The 16,320-nt window shown below is 36.4% G+C and overlaps 1 pseudogene; it reads right to left on the reverse strand.

Annotated features, from left to right (window-relative positions):
• Positions 1–12,159: 12,159 nt before the first annotated feature.
• LOC116142341 lies at positions 12,160–14,789 on the reverse strand (annotated as a pseudogene).
• Between the last annotated feature and the right edge of the window lie 1,531 nt (positions 14,790–16,320).

Here is a 16,320-nt window from a genome sequence, read left to right on the forward strand (position 1 = left end):
TTTTCTGCTTCAACTAAGTAATTTCAAGTTTACAATGGAAAACGTCTGGACTCTGGAGTAATTTTTGGCTTTATATTTCTTCAAGAGTCAGATAATATTTTGGTTGCAGTATTACGTGTATAACGTAAAATTGAGTTTAAAGATCATTAATCATAGGAATGATTAAAATAAATAAAAATCATTCATACAAATATATTAATTTGCTGTACCACTATTTCACATGATCATGTGATATTTAAATTTTATTCTAGATCGACTCAGATCAAGCAATGATAAAGAATAATATTTAATGGGTTAGTAACGCCCTTATTTTTGCTTTCCTTTTATAAGAGAAAAGGAAGGCTGCTTATGAAATGATTTAAAACTATTAAGGTTGTGTTTGTAATAAGTAAAGGGTTTATTTAAAAAAAAAGAAAAATCAAAAGAATAGAGTTGGAATGATATAAATTCAAGTCAAAGGGGTCGTTTAGAAAGTAAAAGCAGTGAAGTTTCTTTGTAATTTTGCCAACATGTGTCATGTCATGCATGGGATCAGGGTTTAATTGTAATGTTTGAAACTTAATAGGTTGTTTGGAAGTAAGAGAATAAAGAAAGATAAGGTAGAGGAATAGAATGAAATAAATCCTTGAATGAGTGGGATATAATAACTATATTGGGGGTTAATTGAAATTTTATGCACAAAAACAAAACACCTTTCGGTGGAGAGACGAAAAAGGAGAAGGGAGAGATCTTTTATTGAATTAAATACAATATTTATAAAGGAAGAAAGAGGAGAGTATAGAAAGGGAGAGAAGAGATGAAAAGAATCGGGAATGAAGAGAGAGAAAAAGAAGAAAAGATTCAAAAGAAGAGATAAAAGGGAGAAAGGGAAATCTGAAAAAAATGAAAAGAAAAGAAAGAAAGGAGTTTGAGAGAAAATGAAGAAGGAAAGAGGTGAGTTGAAATTATTTTAATACATATGATAAACATTTTTTTTTCATTAATCAGGTTTAATTAGTTTATATTGATGGGTAAATTTTAAATGGTATACAATGCATGCTTGCTTTAAATTATTTGAGTATTTTTCTTAGAGCAATGCTACCGTTATCAAAGGATGTGCATCGAATGACGTGACAAAATCATAACTATTGATTCATTATAAGTTAATATTAATCAACGGCTACATCATTTGGTGTACAAATTTGATGTGTAACTTTTGGTAACTCTATCATTTTTCTTTTTCTTATTCAATGCAAATTATTGATCCGAGAAGAAATTAGAATACTTAAATATTGGGTGATGTTGAGTGATCTGAACATGGGAGTTAGTGAACATCCAGTGGAATTTCTACAAATTATGAAAATCTATATGCATAGAAATGGAAAGAAAATATTTTAGTATGGTTTTCACTTAGGCCCTTAAGATGTTTCGATCTTGTGCACATAGAAAAGAACTATCACAAATCGCAAGGTATTGAACAAGCGGTCAAGAATGTTTATTTTTTTCATTAATTTTTTGAGTTCAAACTTTGTATCTATTTATTATATTTATGACTTATCTTAGAACTAGGGCGGGCTCAAGGGGTAGGCAGGTGAGGCACCTGCTTAAGACCCCCAAAAAATAGCGCCAAAAAGGGCCAAACTTTTTATAAATTTTTTTAATATATTACAAAAAAAAAAAAGAAAAAAAAAATATATATATATATATAATTTTTTATCTAGGCCATTTCAAGGGGCCTAAAAAAAAAAACCGAAAAGGCCTAAATTTATTATTAACTTTTTACATATATTCCCACCTAAAGTTTGACGAAATGACAAGTTTGTACCTCTAGTTTCATATATTTTAATTTACACTCGTAAATTAACATATTAAATTTCTTTTAACAATGAAAAGCTAAAATGGTCATTTACATGTCTCAAATTACTCACCCCCAATTCAATCTCAAAATTCAACATTCACATAAATCATCTCCACCCCTCTTCCGCGTCGGCCGTTTGGAGCTGATTTCGGTCAAATTTTTTCACCAAGATCAATCGAAACCATCACTTTATCATTTTCCAAGTGTTTTTCCAACCTTGATAGCCTTCGATTTGGCCATTTTTTACGAATCTCGCAACCTAGCTCCACCGCGTTCGACAGCCATTTCCAGCCTTTTTAGCATGCACTTGGCATCGTTGGCCTTCCCCAACACCACCATCTTCCTCCCCTCTACTCCTCACCAAAACCCCTATCATACCTATCTGTTTACTCTGTCAATCACCGGCCACCGATACTTTTTGGGCCGTGACTTTTCAAGTCTTTTCCGGTCAATCCTGGCATTGGAAATCACTCATTTCACCACCCATCGCTTCTCCAACATCTGCTCTCCAAAACCCCCCACCAACCTGACCCCGTTAGCCCGTTGGTCGTCGTCCACCTCTCCTTGTGATTTTGCATCTCAAAAGGCAAGAAAAATAAATTTGAAATAATTTTTTTGATAAATGCTTATATTATTAGAAGGCTCCTAAAGTAGCTTTTGTCTAGGGTCACAGATGTTCTTAAGACGGTCCTGCTTAGAACATTAGATTTATAGAGTATTCAATGGAATTCGAAGATTAATCGAGGTGTGCGTAGTTAATACCAACACCTTGGTCATCCAAAAAAAAAAAAAAAAAAGAAGAAGAAGAAGAAGGACTACCACAAGACATAACATTATAATAGAAAACAAATAATTTATTAAGTATTGAGTAAACTTGCATTGCATGTTGTTTTGCTGGGTGACGTTTTGGCTTGTTGAATTTGAATTGAATGATTTCTGTCTTTGAAGTATTTAAATGAATGATTAGTTGGTTCTGGAATGTTTTATTTAAAAAACATTATCAGTGCCCGCATGTGCTTTTTCTTACATGAGACCTGGTGGATTGAGGGGAAAATCTTACGAAGTTGGGATGGTTTTGAGAGTTTAACAAGAAGTGACGGAAACTCAAAATTTTATAAGACATTTTTCTGAAAAACTTCAAAGAAAATCAATAATTTAATTACAAGAAAGTATATTTCAGAAGAATAAAAGTTTTCTGAAAATTATTTATGAAAAATTTCCATTCAATAGACATTTGCTCACTTTTTCCCCACTTTCCAGATGGTTGCAGGACTTACGCAAGTTCAATAATTTCAGAATTTGGCACCATGTGACGTACTTGCATACTCAAGTCAGTGAGTTCATTAACTGCTGAAGCATGGTCAAAGCTTTATTTCAGAGAATTAATGCGATCTAATCAATTCCAGCACCGGAGGGAAACCATCAACATGGGGAATCACAAGAGGAAAGAAGTGTATAAGTTGTGGGTGGTGGTTGAGTTGTTAGCTTTGGGAGAGCTCCTCTGGCAAAAGAAGGAAACCCTGTGACCTCTCCCAAGCTTGTTTGAGAGGTGGAGACATTCTATATGAAATTTTGAGCTCGCCATTTTTCTGCTATTTGTCTCCAGAGACTTGCATTTCATGATCCGGGGAATACTACGTCAAATTAAACTACTCGTTCAATTTTGAATTATTATTCCATGTCAAGTAAGTAAATAGTTTACACCATCATTATCAATTCTGACCACGGTTTTGTGTACAGCTTGGTGGGAATTCAAATGAAATTAAAATCCCTTTGATATGAGCTTTCCTGAGTTTCTTCATCGAAGAATCATGCCCATACAAGTTATTGCAAAGAACAAAAACTCATGGTTTCACGAAGTCTTTATAGACACGGTAATCACAGTACAGACAGTCATGGTTGACAAAGACAAAAATATATAACCGAATTCCCTGACGATTCTTCTGCACCACCAAATAAATCATACATGACATGTGTGGATACTTTTCTACTGAAAGTGATTTCTAACAAAGCTCTTGTGAACCAGAAGTCACTGAAGAGGCCTCAGGGGTTTGCGGCTGACACATTCAATCTCTCGGGGAGAGCTGAGATTATAGAACGAGGGTCTGCAGAGCATATTGTTCTTCCTATACTTCATTGGATACAAATCTTACTGATTCTGTTGATAATCTGTCATAATTATTTTAAATACAATGAAATAATCTTGGACAATGTAAGGAAAAATATTGCAGAAGACAGAAATGTTTTTATACAGAGTAAAAAACAGAGTATATTCAAGTCTATAATATGCTATTTCATTCAAAATATTAAATTCAGGAAATAAGATTTTGTCCTTACACACCAATTGAGACAATACCATATATAATACAATCAAATCAAATCTCATATCAACTTCTCCGGCAGTCTCTGTAAGTAGTTTTCACCGCCCCATTTCCAAATATATTCACAAATCATAATAGGTGTCTCCTCTTTCACATCAATCCCCTAGTGCCAAGTACCACCAAGCTCAAACACAATCTTGTGTTTCTCCTCTCAGAATCTGAGATTTGAAGGGAGAAGAATCTCCTCCAACGTCCGGGACTTTAGTTTGCGACTTAAAAGATCACAAAACTGCAAAGGGTTCAAAGATTTCCCCATTTTATTAAATTATGAAACATTCCCTACAACTTCTTCGCCTAGCAGAGCCAAATTCATTATAAATTCTTGAGGTAAACAATCACTTTGTGACTGCTTATCATGTAAGTTCCTGGAAATTTCTATTTCCAATTCCAAATAAATTGCAGATCTTGAACGAAAGTACCAATCTTCTCATCTTCCCAATCCTTGCTAGAAAAGATACTTTTAAATTTACATGATTGTTCCTCACTGTACCCAATTCACTCTCCTTGTCCATTACTAAATTGATTGATTTGCTCAACTTTCTTTCCCAATAATCCATTCACTCCTCTCTCCACTTCTATTGCCACCTTCAATTCTTGTACCTTAATCTGCACCCATAACTGTCGGGCAGAATAGAATCAGCACTATTTGGCAATCACTAACCAGATATTCCCACATGGAGCCAAATCCACAGTGGCTCACAAAACACCCAACAAGGGTGTTTTAGTATCAGTGTCTGCGGTACCCATCCTCCATGACCCAACCTCTGTCACCACTCTCTCTTTAAACCCCTCAGGTAATGCTTCTTCGATGTTGAATATCCGTGAGGCGGCGTCAGGGCTACCAAGAATGGAGACCCACTTAACTCAATCCCAACATTATCTCTTGAAATTGCTCTTTTGTAGTGTAATTTGCTACCGATGCACAATACGCCACTGAACCTGCCTCAAACTTGTTTCCCACTTATCCCATTCCTCTTCAAGCGTGTAGCTGGAGTTTCCGGCAAAACAGCCCTGTTAACAGCACAGTTTTTGAATACTGTTGTGCATATAGTCACAGAAAGGTCCCTCTTTTCATTGCAAGTTCTCAATGCAATCACATCGCTCTCTTCAAAATTGCAGTTAGCCGCAAGCAAGGAAGCGGCACGGGGGATCGTTTACCAGAACTATATGAGGGCCTCATCGCGTTTATTATCACAGTAGTAGAAGGGTACCAGGCGGCGGTTGGATTTGCTCATCCAAGGTAGTTTCCAGAGTAAGTCCTTTAGCTGGAACCATGGAGAACGCCATCGAGCATGCGTTAACCACGGAATAGTAGATTGACATGGAGCCTAATCGACGGGTTAATGATGGAATCCATCGCCCAAATCGAAGAAGACAATGTCTGCTTGAGATTGCCGAGTATGGTCTCAACTTGATCTTTAGTTTTGTCCATGGCAGAAATAAGTAGGTCGAGAGGGAACGGTACATCGGAAGCAGTTTCAGCACCAGGAGGAGACCATCAACATGGGGAATCACAAAGAGAAACTTGTATAAGGTGTGGATGGTGGTTGAGTTGTTTTGTAGCTTTGGGAGACTCCTTTGGGCAATAAGTAGGAGACCTTGAGACCCCTCTCGCAAGCTTGTTTGAGAGGTGAAGGAAAGGAATGAAATGGCCAACGCAAACCAAGGATACATTGCTACATGAAGTTTTGAGGTGGCCATTGTCTGCTTCAACCTTCAATGGAAACGTTTGGGCTATTATATTTATTTTTCAGCGGCTAGTAAGTTTTGAGGTGAAACAAAAAAAGAATTTTACTCACATTTGTGTCTTTTTAAATTGCGTCCAGATTTATTATAATTTTAAAACAATTAATCTAGGTATTATTATATTGGGCTTACCCCACCGTTAAGCTAGAGTTTCGTAATTGTTTTGTGCTCAAACAATTTTACAAAAATCTTATAGAAGTGATGTGTAAAAAAATAAATGAAAATGATATAATAAGTTTGATTTTATTTTATTTTATTTTTTTTATCATCATTTTATATGAAAATTTTATAAGATTTCTTTGTAGTCACAACAAATCTAAGGTGATCAGTAATAGCAAGAGGAGGCTTTGATATCAAGTTTATTTATGGTGTAAAAAATATATATACACACCAATTATAGATATGGAACAAATTTTTATTTTTTGAAAAAGTCTACTTTATTATCTCTGAATAAATAATACACATATTTTCAAAGAATTTGATCCTACTAACATGATGATGTGAGACTAAAAAACGATTAGAAACCTTAAACTACGTAGTGACTTAAGCCAAATATAATAGTATGTACATTACCATGGCTTAACCAAAATATAATATAAAATTAACATGGCTTAAGCCTAATATAATAATACATTTAACAGATCCTTTAGGCTTAGCCATATATTTATACGGTATATCTAAGTTTTATTTTTATACCTCACAACACCAAGTTAGTAGGATAATCGTTTCTATTAATAATGAATAATATATATGTATGCTAGCTATTAGAATATTCTCTTTCATAAAAAATTCATCGAGTCACCATTTTGCATCACTACCAGATTCCTGCTACAGCCAAATCCATAGTAAAATCCACAGTGACTCAGAAAACACCGTGTTTTATCAGTGTCTGCGGCACCCATCCTCCATGGATCCAACCTCTCTCCCAACTCTCTCTTAAAAACAATGCTTGTTCGATGGTTATCATCCTTCAGGTGGCGTTAAAGCAACCAAGAACGGACCCATTAACTCAAACCCCAACACCATCTCTTGAATTGTTTTTTGTTGAGTAATTTGGCTACCAAATACATAAATACACCCCTGAATCTGGCTGAAACTTGTTTAGCCCTTATCCCATTTCTCTTCACTGTGTAGGTGTGTGTTTCAGGCTATACATGCCCTGTTAACAACGCAGGCTTTGAATACTGTTGTGCAGATAGTCAGAAAGTAACTCCTCAATTTCTGACATGATCTAGCAATTGCTCACACCATTTCAAGCCGGTAGTTAACCGCACGTAAAGAAAGCCCCTACACGGGTGTTTACCTGGCAATATGAGGGGCCTCTTTATTATCTTCACAGTAGTGGAAGGGTAGCCAGGCGGTAGTCGGATTCACTCTCCAAGGTGTCTCCCGAGTGATAGACCTGGAGATGTTAAGAACGCAATGAGCATGCATTAACCGCGAAATAGTACATTGACTTGGTGCCTAATTGACGGTTTATTGAGGGAATCCATCGTCCAAAATAAGAAGACAATGTCTGGCCTCGACTTCTTGATCAGAATGGTCGCAACTTGATCTCGAGTTGTCCATATATGGCAGAAGCAAGTAGTTCATGAAGAGAATGGTACATCGGAAGCAGTTTCAGCACGGGAGGGAGACGACCAACATGAGAATCACAAGAGAAAGAAGTGTATATTCTGGGCGGTGGTTGAGCTGTTGTAACTTTGGGAGAGCTCCTTTGGGCAATAAGTAGAACTTTGTAACCTCTCCCGCAAGATTGTTTAAAGGTGAAGAAAGAATGATGACCGAAGGCAAGCCGGAGGAACTCGCTAGAAGTTCTAGGTGGCCATTTTTCTGCTTCAACTAAGTAATTTCAAGTTTACAATGGAAAACGTCTGGACTCTGGAGTATTTTTTGGCTTTATATTCTTCAAGAGTCAGATAATATTTTGGTTGCAGTATTACTTGTATAACGTAAAATTGAGTTTGAAGTCATTAATCATAGGAATGATTAAAAATAAAAATCATCATACAATATATTAATTTGCTGTACCACTATTTCACATGATCATGTGATATTTAAATTTTATTCTAGATCGACTCAGATCAAGCAATGATAAAGAATATTTAATGGGTTAGTAAACGCCCTTATTTTTGCTTTCCTTTATAAGAGAAAGGAAGGCTGCTTATGAAATGATTTAAAACTATTAAGGTGGTTTGTAAAGTAAAGGGTTTATTTAAAAAATCAAAAGAATAGAGTTAATGATATAATTCAAGTCAAAGGGTCGTTTAGAAAGAAAGAGTGAAGTTTCTTTGTATTTTGCCAACATGTGTCATGTCTGCATGGATCAGGGTTTAATTGAATGTTTGAAACTTAATAGGTTGTTTGGAAGTAAGAGAATAAAGAAGATAAGGTAGAGGAATAGAATGAAAAAATCCTTGATGAGTGGGATTAATAACATATTGGGGGTTAATTAAAATTTTATGCACAAAAACAAAACACCTTTCGGTGGAGAGACGAAAAGGAGAGGAGAGATTTTGTATTAATTAAATACATATTTATAAAGGAAGAAAGAGGAGAGTATAAAAGGGAGAGAGAGATGAAAGAATCGAGAATGAGAGAAGAGAAAAGAAAAAGATTCAAAGAGGAGATAAAGGGGAAAGGAAATCTGAAAAAATGAAAAGAAAAGAAGAAAGAGGATTTTGAGAGAAAATGAAGAAGGAAAGAGGATTTTATACATACTTATGATAAACATTTTTTTTTTCATTAATCACGTTTAATTATTTTATATTGATGGGTAATTTAATGTATACAATGCATGCTTGCTTTAAATATTTTGAGTATTTTCTTATTCAATGCAAATTATTGATTGGAGAAGAATTAGAATACTTAAATATTGGTGGGCTGAGTGATATGAACATGGGAGTTAGTGAGCATCTGCGGATTTCTACAAATTATGAAAATCTATTACATAAATAGAAAGAAATAATTTAGTATGGTTTTCACTTAGGCCCTTAAGATGTTTAGATCTTATGGACGTGAAAGAACTATCACAACAGCAAGAGTATTGATCAAGCATTCAAGAAGGTTTATTATTTTCATTGATTTTTTGGTTCGAGCTTTGCGTTTATTTACCATATTTGTGACTTATCTTAAATGAGGGTCGGCTCAAGGTTAGACAAGTCAAGCTGTGCAGCTGGTGTTTCAGGCTATACATGCCCTGTTAAGTGTTAACAACACAGGCTTTGAACACTGTTGTGAAAGATAGTCAGAACAAGCTCCCTCAGATCCTTGCAGGGCCGCCGCAAGGGGTAGGCCCCCAAAAAATAGGGTAAAAAAGGGCCTAATTTTTTTATTTTTGAATATATTACAAAAATAAAAGTAATGTATAATTTCTTATTCAGGTTAGCTTAAGGCCCCCAAAAAAGAAGTAAAAAATGCTTAAATTTATTATGAACTTTATACATATATTCTCACCCAAAATTTGACGAAATAGCAAGTTTGTATCTCTAATTTTATATATTCCAATTTACATCTCTAAATTAACACATTGAATTTCTTTTAACAATGAAAGGCTAAAATGGTCATTTATATTTCTCAAATTACTCACCTTTAATTCAATCCCAAAATTCGATATTTACTTAAATCATCTCCACCCCTCTTCCGCCACCGACCATTTGGAGCTGATTCCAGTCGATTTTCTCACCAAAGTGACCGAAATCATCACTTTATCATTTCCCAAGTGTTTTCCCACCTTGATAGCTCTTCATTTAACCAATTTTTGAAGAATCTTGCAACCCAACTCCACCATGCGTGACAACCATTTCTGGTCTTTTCGGCAAATACCTGGCGTTGTTGGCCTTCCCTAACACCACCATCTTCCTCCCCTCAGCCCTCTCATCAAAACCCCTATCATACCTCATCCGTTTACTCCGCCAATCGTCGACCACTGATACCTTTTGGGCCTTGACTTCTCAAGCCTTTTCCGGTCAATCCTGGCATTGGAAATCACCCATTTCGCCACCCATCGCTTCTCCAGTATCTGCTCTCCAAAACCCCCCACCAACCTGACCCCATTAGCCCACCAGTCATCGTCTACCTCTCCTAGTGATTTTGCATCTCAAAAGGCAAGAAAAATAAATTTGAAATAATTTTTTTAATATATATTTATATTATTAGAAGACCCTCAAAGTAACTCTTGTCTAGGGTTACAAATGTTCTTGAGACAGCCTTGGATTCTTGACATTATCTGAAAGCAATTGCATGGCTTTCTTTTAAGCTGGAAGTTGACCGCTGGTAAAGGGAAACCATTGCACCGGTATCGTTTAGCCCAGCAATATGAGGGGCCTCATGGCGTTTTATCTTCACAGTAGTGGAAGGGTAGGCAGGCGGTAGTCGGATTCGCTCTTCCAAGGTAGTCTCCAGAGAAATTCTTCGACCTGGAGATGTTAAGAACGCAAATGAGCATGCATTAGCCGCGGAACAGTTGATTGACTTGGTGCCTAATTGACGGGTTATTAATGGAATCCATCGTCCAAAATCGAAGAAGACAATGTATGGCCTCAGACTACTCAGAATGGTCTCAACTTGATCCCGAGTTTTTGTCCATGACGAAGCAGATTCAGCACCGCAGGAAACCATCAACATGGGGAATCACAAGAGGAAAAAGTGTATAAGTTGTGGGTGTGGTTGAGTTGTTGTAGCTTTGGGAGAGCTCCTCTGGGCAATAAGAAGGAAACCCTGTGACCTCTCCGCAAGCTTGTTTGAGAGGTGAGTAGGATGAATGCGAGCACCATGGAACATTCATATGAAATTTTGAGCTTGCCATTTTTCTGCTATTCTGTCTCCAGAGACTTGCATTTCAAATGATCCGGAGAATAGCTACGTCAAATTAAACTACTCGTTCAAATGTTGAATATATGTCCATGTCAAGTAAGTAAATAGTTTTACCATCATTCATCAAATTCTGCCACGGTTTTGTGTACCTTGGTGGGAATTTCAAATGAATTAAAATCCTCTTTGAATGAGCTTTCCTGAGTTTCTTCATCGAAGAACTCATGCCCATACAAGTTACGCAAAGAAACAAAGACTCATGGTTTCACAGAAGTCTTTATAGACACGGTATACACAGTACAGTACGGTCATGGTTTAGCAAAAAGACAAATATATAACCGAATCCTACGATTCTTCTGCACCCCATAAATCATACATGACATGTGGATAACTTTATTCTACTGAAAGTGATTTCTAACAAAAGCTCTTGTGAACCAAAAGTCACTGAAGGAGGCTTCAGGGTTTTCGGCTGAACACTTCAATCTCTCGGGGAGAGCTGAGATTATAGAACGAGGGTCTCAGAGCATATTGTTCCCTGTACTTCATTGGATACAAATCTTCATGATTCTGTTGATAATCTGTCATATTATTTTAAATGAACAAATAGAATAATCTTGGACAATGTAAGGAAAAAATATTGCAGAAGACAGAAAATATTTTAGAGCAAAAAACAGAGTATTATTTCAAGTCTATAAATGCTATTTCATTCAAAATTATATTCCAGGAAATAAATTTTGTCCTTACACACCAATTGAGACAATACCTATATAATACAATCAAATCAAATCTCATTCAACTTCTCCGGCAGTCTTTGTAAGTAGTTTTCACCGCCCCATTTCCAAATATTCACAAATCATAATGGTGTCTCCTTCTTTCACATCAATCCCCTAGTGACCAAGTACCACCAAGCTCAAACACATCTTGTGTTTCTCCTCTCAGAATCTGAGATTTGAAGGGGAAGAATCTCCTCCAACGTCCGGGACTTTAGTTGCGCACTTAAAGATACACAAACTGCAAAGGGTTCAAGAATTTCCCCATTTTATAATTATGAAACAATTCACTACAACTTCTTCGCCTAGCAGAGCCAAATTCATATAAATTCTTGAGGTAAACACATACATTTGGTACTGCTTATGCATGTAGTTCCTGGAAATTTCTATTTCCCAGATTCCAATAAATTGCAGACTTGAACGAAAGTACCAATCTTCTCATCTTCCAATGCTTGCTGAAAAGATACTTTTAAATTTAACATGATGTTTCCTCACTGAATTACCCAATTCACTCTCTTGTCCATTACTAAATTGATTGATTTGCTCAAACTTTCTTTCCCATAATCCAGTCAACTCCTCTCTCCATCTTATTGCCCCCTTCAATTCTTGTACCTTAATCTTGCACCCATACTTGGTCGGGCAGAAATGGAATCAGCACTATTTGGCAATCACTAACCAGATTCCCACATGGACCAAATCCACAGTGGCTCACAAAACACCCAACAGAAGGGTGTTTTAGTATCAGTGTCTGCGGTACCCATCCTCCATGAGCCCAACCTCTGTCACCAACTCTCTCTTTAAACCCCTCAGGTAATGCTTCTTCGATGGTTGAATATCCGTGAGGCGGCGTCAGGGCTACCAAGTATGAGACCCACTTAACTCGAATCCCAACATTATCTCTTGAAATTGCTCTTTTTGTGTTGTAATTTGGCTACCGAATGCACAATACCGCACTGAACCTGCCTCAAACTTGTTTAGCCACTTATCCCATTTCTCTTCAAGCTGTGTAGCTGGAGTTTCCGGCAAAACAGGCCCGGTTAACAGCACGGTTTGAATACTGTGTGCATATAGTCACAGAAAGTCCCTCGTTTTCATTGCAAGTTCTCAATGCAATCACATCGCTCTCTTTCAAAATTCAGTTAGCCGCAAGCAAAAGGAGCGGCAGGGGGGGATCGTTTACCAGAACTATATGAGGGCCTCATCGCGTTTTATTATCACAGTAGTAGAAGGGTAGCCACGGCGGTTGGATTTGCTCATCCAAGGTAGTTTCCAGAGTAAGTCCTTTAGCTGGAACCATGAGAACGCCATCGAGCATGCGTTAACCACGGAATAGTAGATTGACATGGACCTAATCGACGGGCTAATGATGGAATCCTCGCCCAAAATCGAAGAACACATGTCTGGCTTGAGATTGCCGAGTATGGTCTCAACTTGATCTTTAGTTTTGTCCATGGCAGAAATAAGTAGGTCATGAAGAGGGAACGGTACATCGAAGCAGTTTCAGCACCAGGAGGGAGACCATCAACATGGGGAATCAAGAGGAAACAATCGTATAAGGTGTGGTGGTGGTTGAGTTGCTGTAGCTTTGGGAGAGCTCCTTTGGGCAATAAGTAGGAGACCTTGGACCCCCCTGGCAAGCTTGTTGAGAGGTGAGGAAAGGAATGAAATGGCCAAACGCAAACCAAGGATACATTGCTACATGAAGTTTTGAGGTGGCCATTGTTCTGCTTCAACCTTCAATGGAAACGTTTGGGCTATTATTTATTTTTTCAGCGGCTAGTAAGTTTTGAGGTGTGAAAGAAAAAAAAAAAAAAAAAAAAAAGAAGTTTTACTCGACATTTTGTGTCTTTTTTTAATTGCGTCCAAGATTTATTATAATTTTAAAACAATTAATCTAGGGTATTATTATATTGGGCTTAACCCACCGTAAAGCTAGAGTTTCGTAAGTTTTTGTCAATAAAAAATTTTATAAAATCTTATAGAAAGTGATGTGATAAAAAATAAATAGAAGAATAAATCTAATAAGTTGGATTTTTTTTATTTTATTATTTTTTTTATCATTTTATTTTGATGAAAACTTTTGTAAGATTTCTTTGTAGATCAGCAACAAATCTAAGGTATCAGTAATGACAAGAGGAGCGTTGATATCAAGTTTTATTTATGGTGTAAAAAATTATATATACACCAAATTATAGATATGGAACAATATTTTTATTTTGTGAAAAAGTCACTTTATTATCTCTGAATAAATAATACACATATTTTCAAAAGATATGATCCTACTAACACGATGATGTGAGACTAAAAAACGATTAGAAAACCTTAAACTACGTAGTGACTTAGACCAAATATAATAGTACGGTCATTACATGCTTAGCCCAAATAATAATAAAACTAACATGGCTTAAGCCTAAATATAAATACATTTACAGATTCCTTTTAGGCTTAAGCCATTATATTTACGGTATAATCTAAGTTTTAGTTTCATACCTCACAACACCAAGTTAGTAGTAATCGTTTCTATTGAATAATGAATATATATAGTTATTGCTAGCTATATAAAATTAATCGAGTCACACATTTTTGCAATCATACCAAGATTCCTGCATACAGCCAATCCATAGTAAAACCAGTGACTCAGAAAATACCGTGTTTTAGTATCAGTGTCTGCGGCACCCATCCTCCATGGATCCAACCTCTCTCCCCACCTCTCTTAAAAACAATGCTTGTTCGATGGTTATCATCCTTCAGGTGGCGTTAAAGCACCAAGAACGGAAACCCACTTAACTCAAACCCCAACACCATCTCTTGGAATTGTTAATTTTGTTGAGTAATTTGGCTACCAAATACATAATACACCCCTGAATCTGGCTGAAACTTGTTTGCCACTTTCCCATTTCTCTTCAAGCTGTGTAGCTGGTGTTTCAGGCTATACATGCCCGTGTAACAACGCAGGCTTTGAATACGTTGTGCAAGATAGTCAGAATAAGCTCCCTCAATTTCTTGACATGATCTGAAAGCATTGCATCACACCATTTCAAGCCGGTAGTTAACCGCACTAAAAGAAGCCCCTACACGGGGATTGTTTAGCCTGGCAATATGAGGGGCCTCATTGAATTTATCTTCACAGTAGTGGAAGGTAGCCAGGCGGTAGTCGGATTCCTCTTCCAAGGTCGTCTCCCGAGTGATCAGACCTGGAGATGTTAAGAACGCAATGCATGCATTAACCGCGGAATAGTACATGACTTGTGCCTAATTGACGCTTATTGAGGGAATCCATCGTCCAAAATCGAAGAAGACAATGTCTGGCCTCAGACTTCTTGATCGAAATGGTCGCAACTTGATCTCGAGTTTGTCCATATATGGCAGAAGCAAGTAGTTCATGAAGAGGATGGTACATCGAAGCAGTTTCAGCACCGGAGGGAGACGACCAACATGGAGAATCACAAAGGAAAGAAGTGTATAAATTCTGGGCGGTGGTTGAGCTGTTGTAACTTTGGAGGCTCCTTTGGGCAATAGTAGGAGACTTTGTAACCTCTCTCCGCAAGATTGTTTAAGAGGTGAAGGAAAGAATAAATGACCGAAGGCAAGCCGGGGGAACTTCGCTAAATGAAGTTCTGAGGTGGCCATTTTTCTGCTTCAACAAGTAATTTCAAGTTTACAATGGAAAACGTCTGGACTCTGGAGTAATTTTGGCTTTATATTTCTCAAGAGTCAGATAATATTTTGGTTGCAGTATTACGTGTATAACGTAAAATTGAGTTTAAAGATCATTAATCATAGGATGATAAAATAAATAAAAATCATTCATACAATATATTAATTTGCTGTACCACTATTTCACATGATCATGTGATATTTAAATTTTATTCAGATCGACCAGATCAAGCATGATAAAGAATAATATTTAATGGGTTAGTAACGCCCTTATTTTTGCTTTCCTTTTATAGAAAAGGAGGCTGCTTATGAAATGTTTAAAACTATATGGTTGTGTTGTAATAAGTAAAGGGTTTATTTAAAAAAAAGAAAATCAAAGAATAGAGTTGGAATGATATAAATTCAAGTCAAAGGGGTCGTTTAGAAAGTAAAGCAGTGAAGTTTCTTTGTAATTTTGCCAACATGTGTCATGTCATGCATGGGATCAGGGTTTAATTGTAATGTTTGAAACTTAATAGGTTGTTTGGAAGTAAGAGAATAAAGAAAGATAGGTAGAGGAAGTAATGAAATAAACCTTGAATGAGTGGGATAAATAACTATATGGGGTTAATTGAAATTTTATGCACAAAAACAAAACACCTTTCGGTGGAGAGACGAAAGAGGAGACGGGGAGATTTTGTATTGATTAAATACAATATTTATAAAGGAAAAAGAGAGAGTATAGAAGGGAGAGAAGGATGAAAGAATCGGGAATGAGAGAGAGAAAAGAAGAAAAGATTCAAAGAAGAGATAAAGGGAGAAGGGAAATCTGAAAAAAATGAAAAGAAAGAAAGAAAGGAGTTTGAGAGAAAATGAAGAAGGAAAGAGGTAGTTGAAATTTTTAATACATATGATAACATTTTTTTTTCATTAATCAGGTTTAATTAGTTTATATTGATGGGTAAATTTTAAATGGTATACAATGCATGCTTGCTTTAAATTATTTGAGTATTTTCTAGAGCAATGCTACCGTTATCAAGGATGTGCATCGAATGACGTGACAAAATCATAACTATTGATTCATTATATTAATATTATCAACGCTACATCATTTGGTGTACAAATTTGATGTGTAACT

The sequence above is a fragment of the Pistacia vera genome, unplaced genomic scaffold (assembly GCF_008641045.1).
Source record: "Pistacia vera cultivar Batoury unplaced genomic scaffold, PisVer_v2 Contig407, whole genome shotgun sequence".
NCBI classification, from domain to species: Eukaryota; Viridiplantae; Streptophyta; class Magnoliopsida; order Sapindales; family Anacardiaceae; genus Pistacia; species Pistacia vera.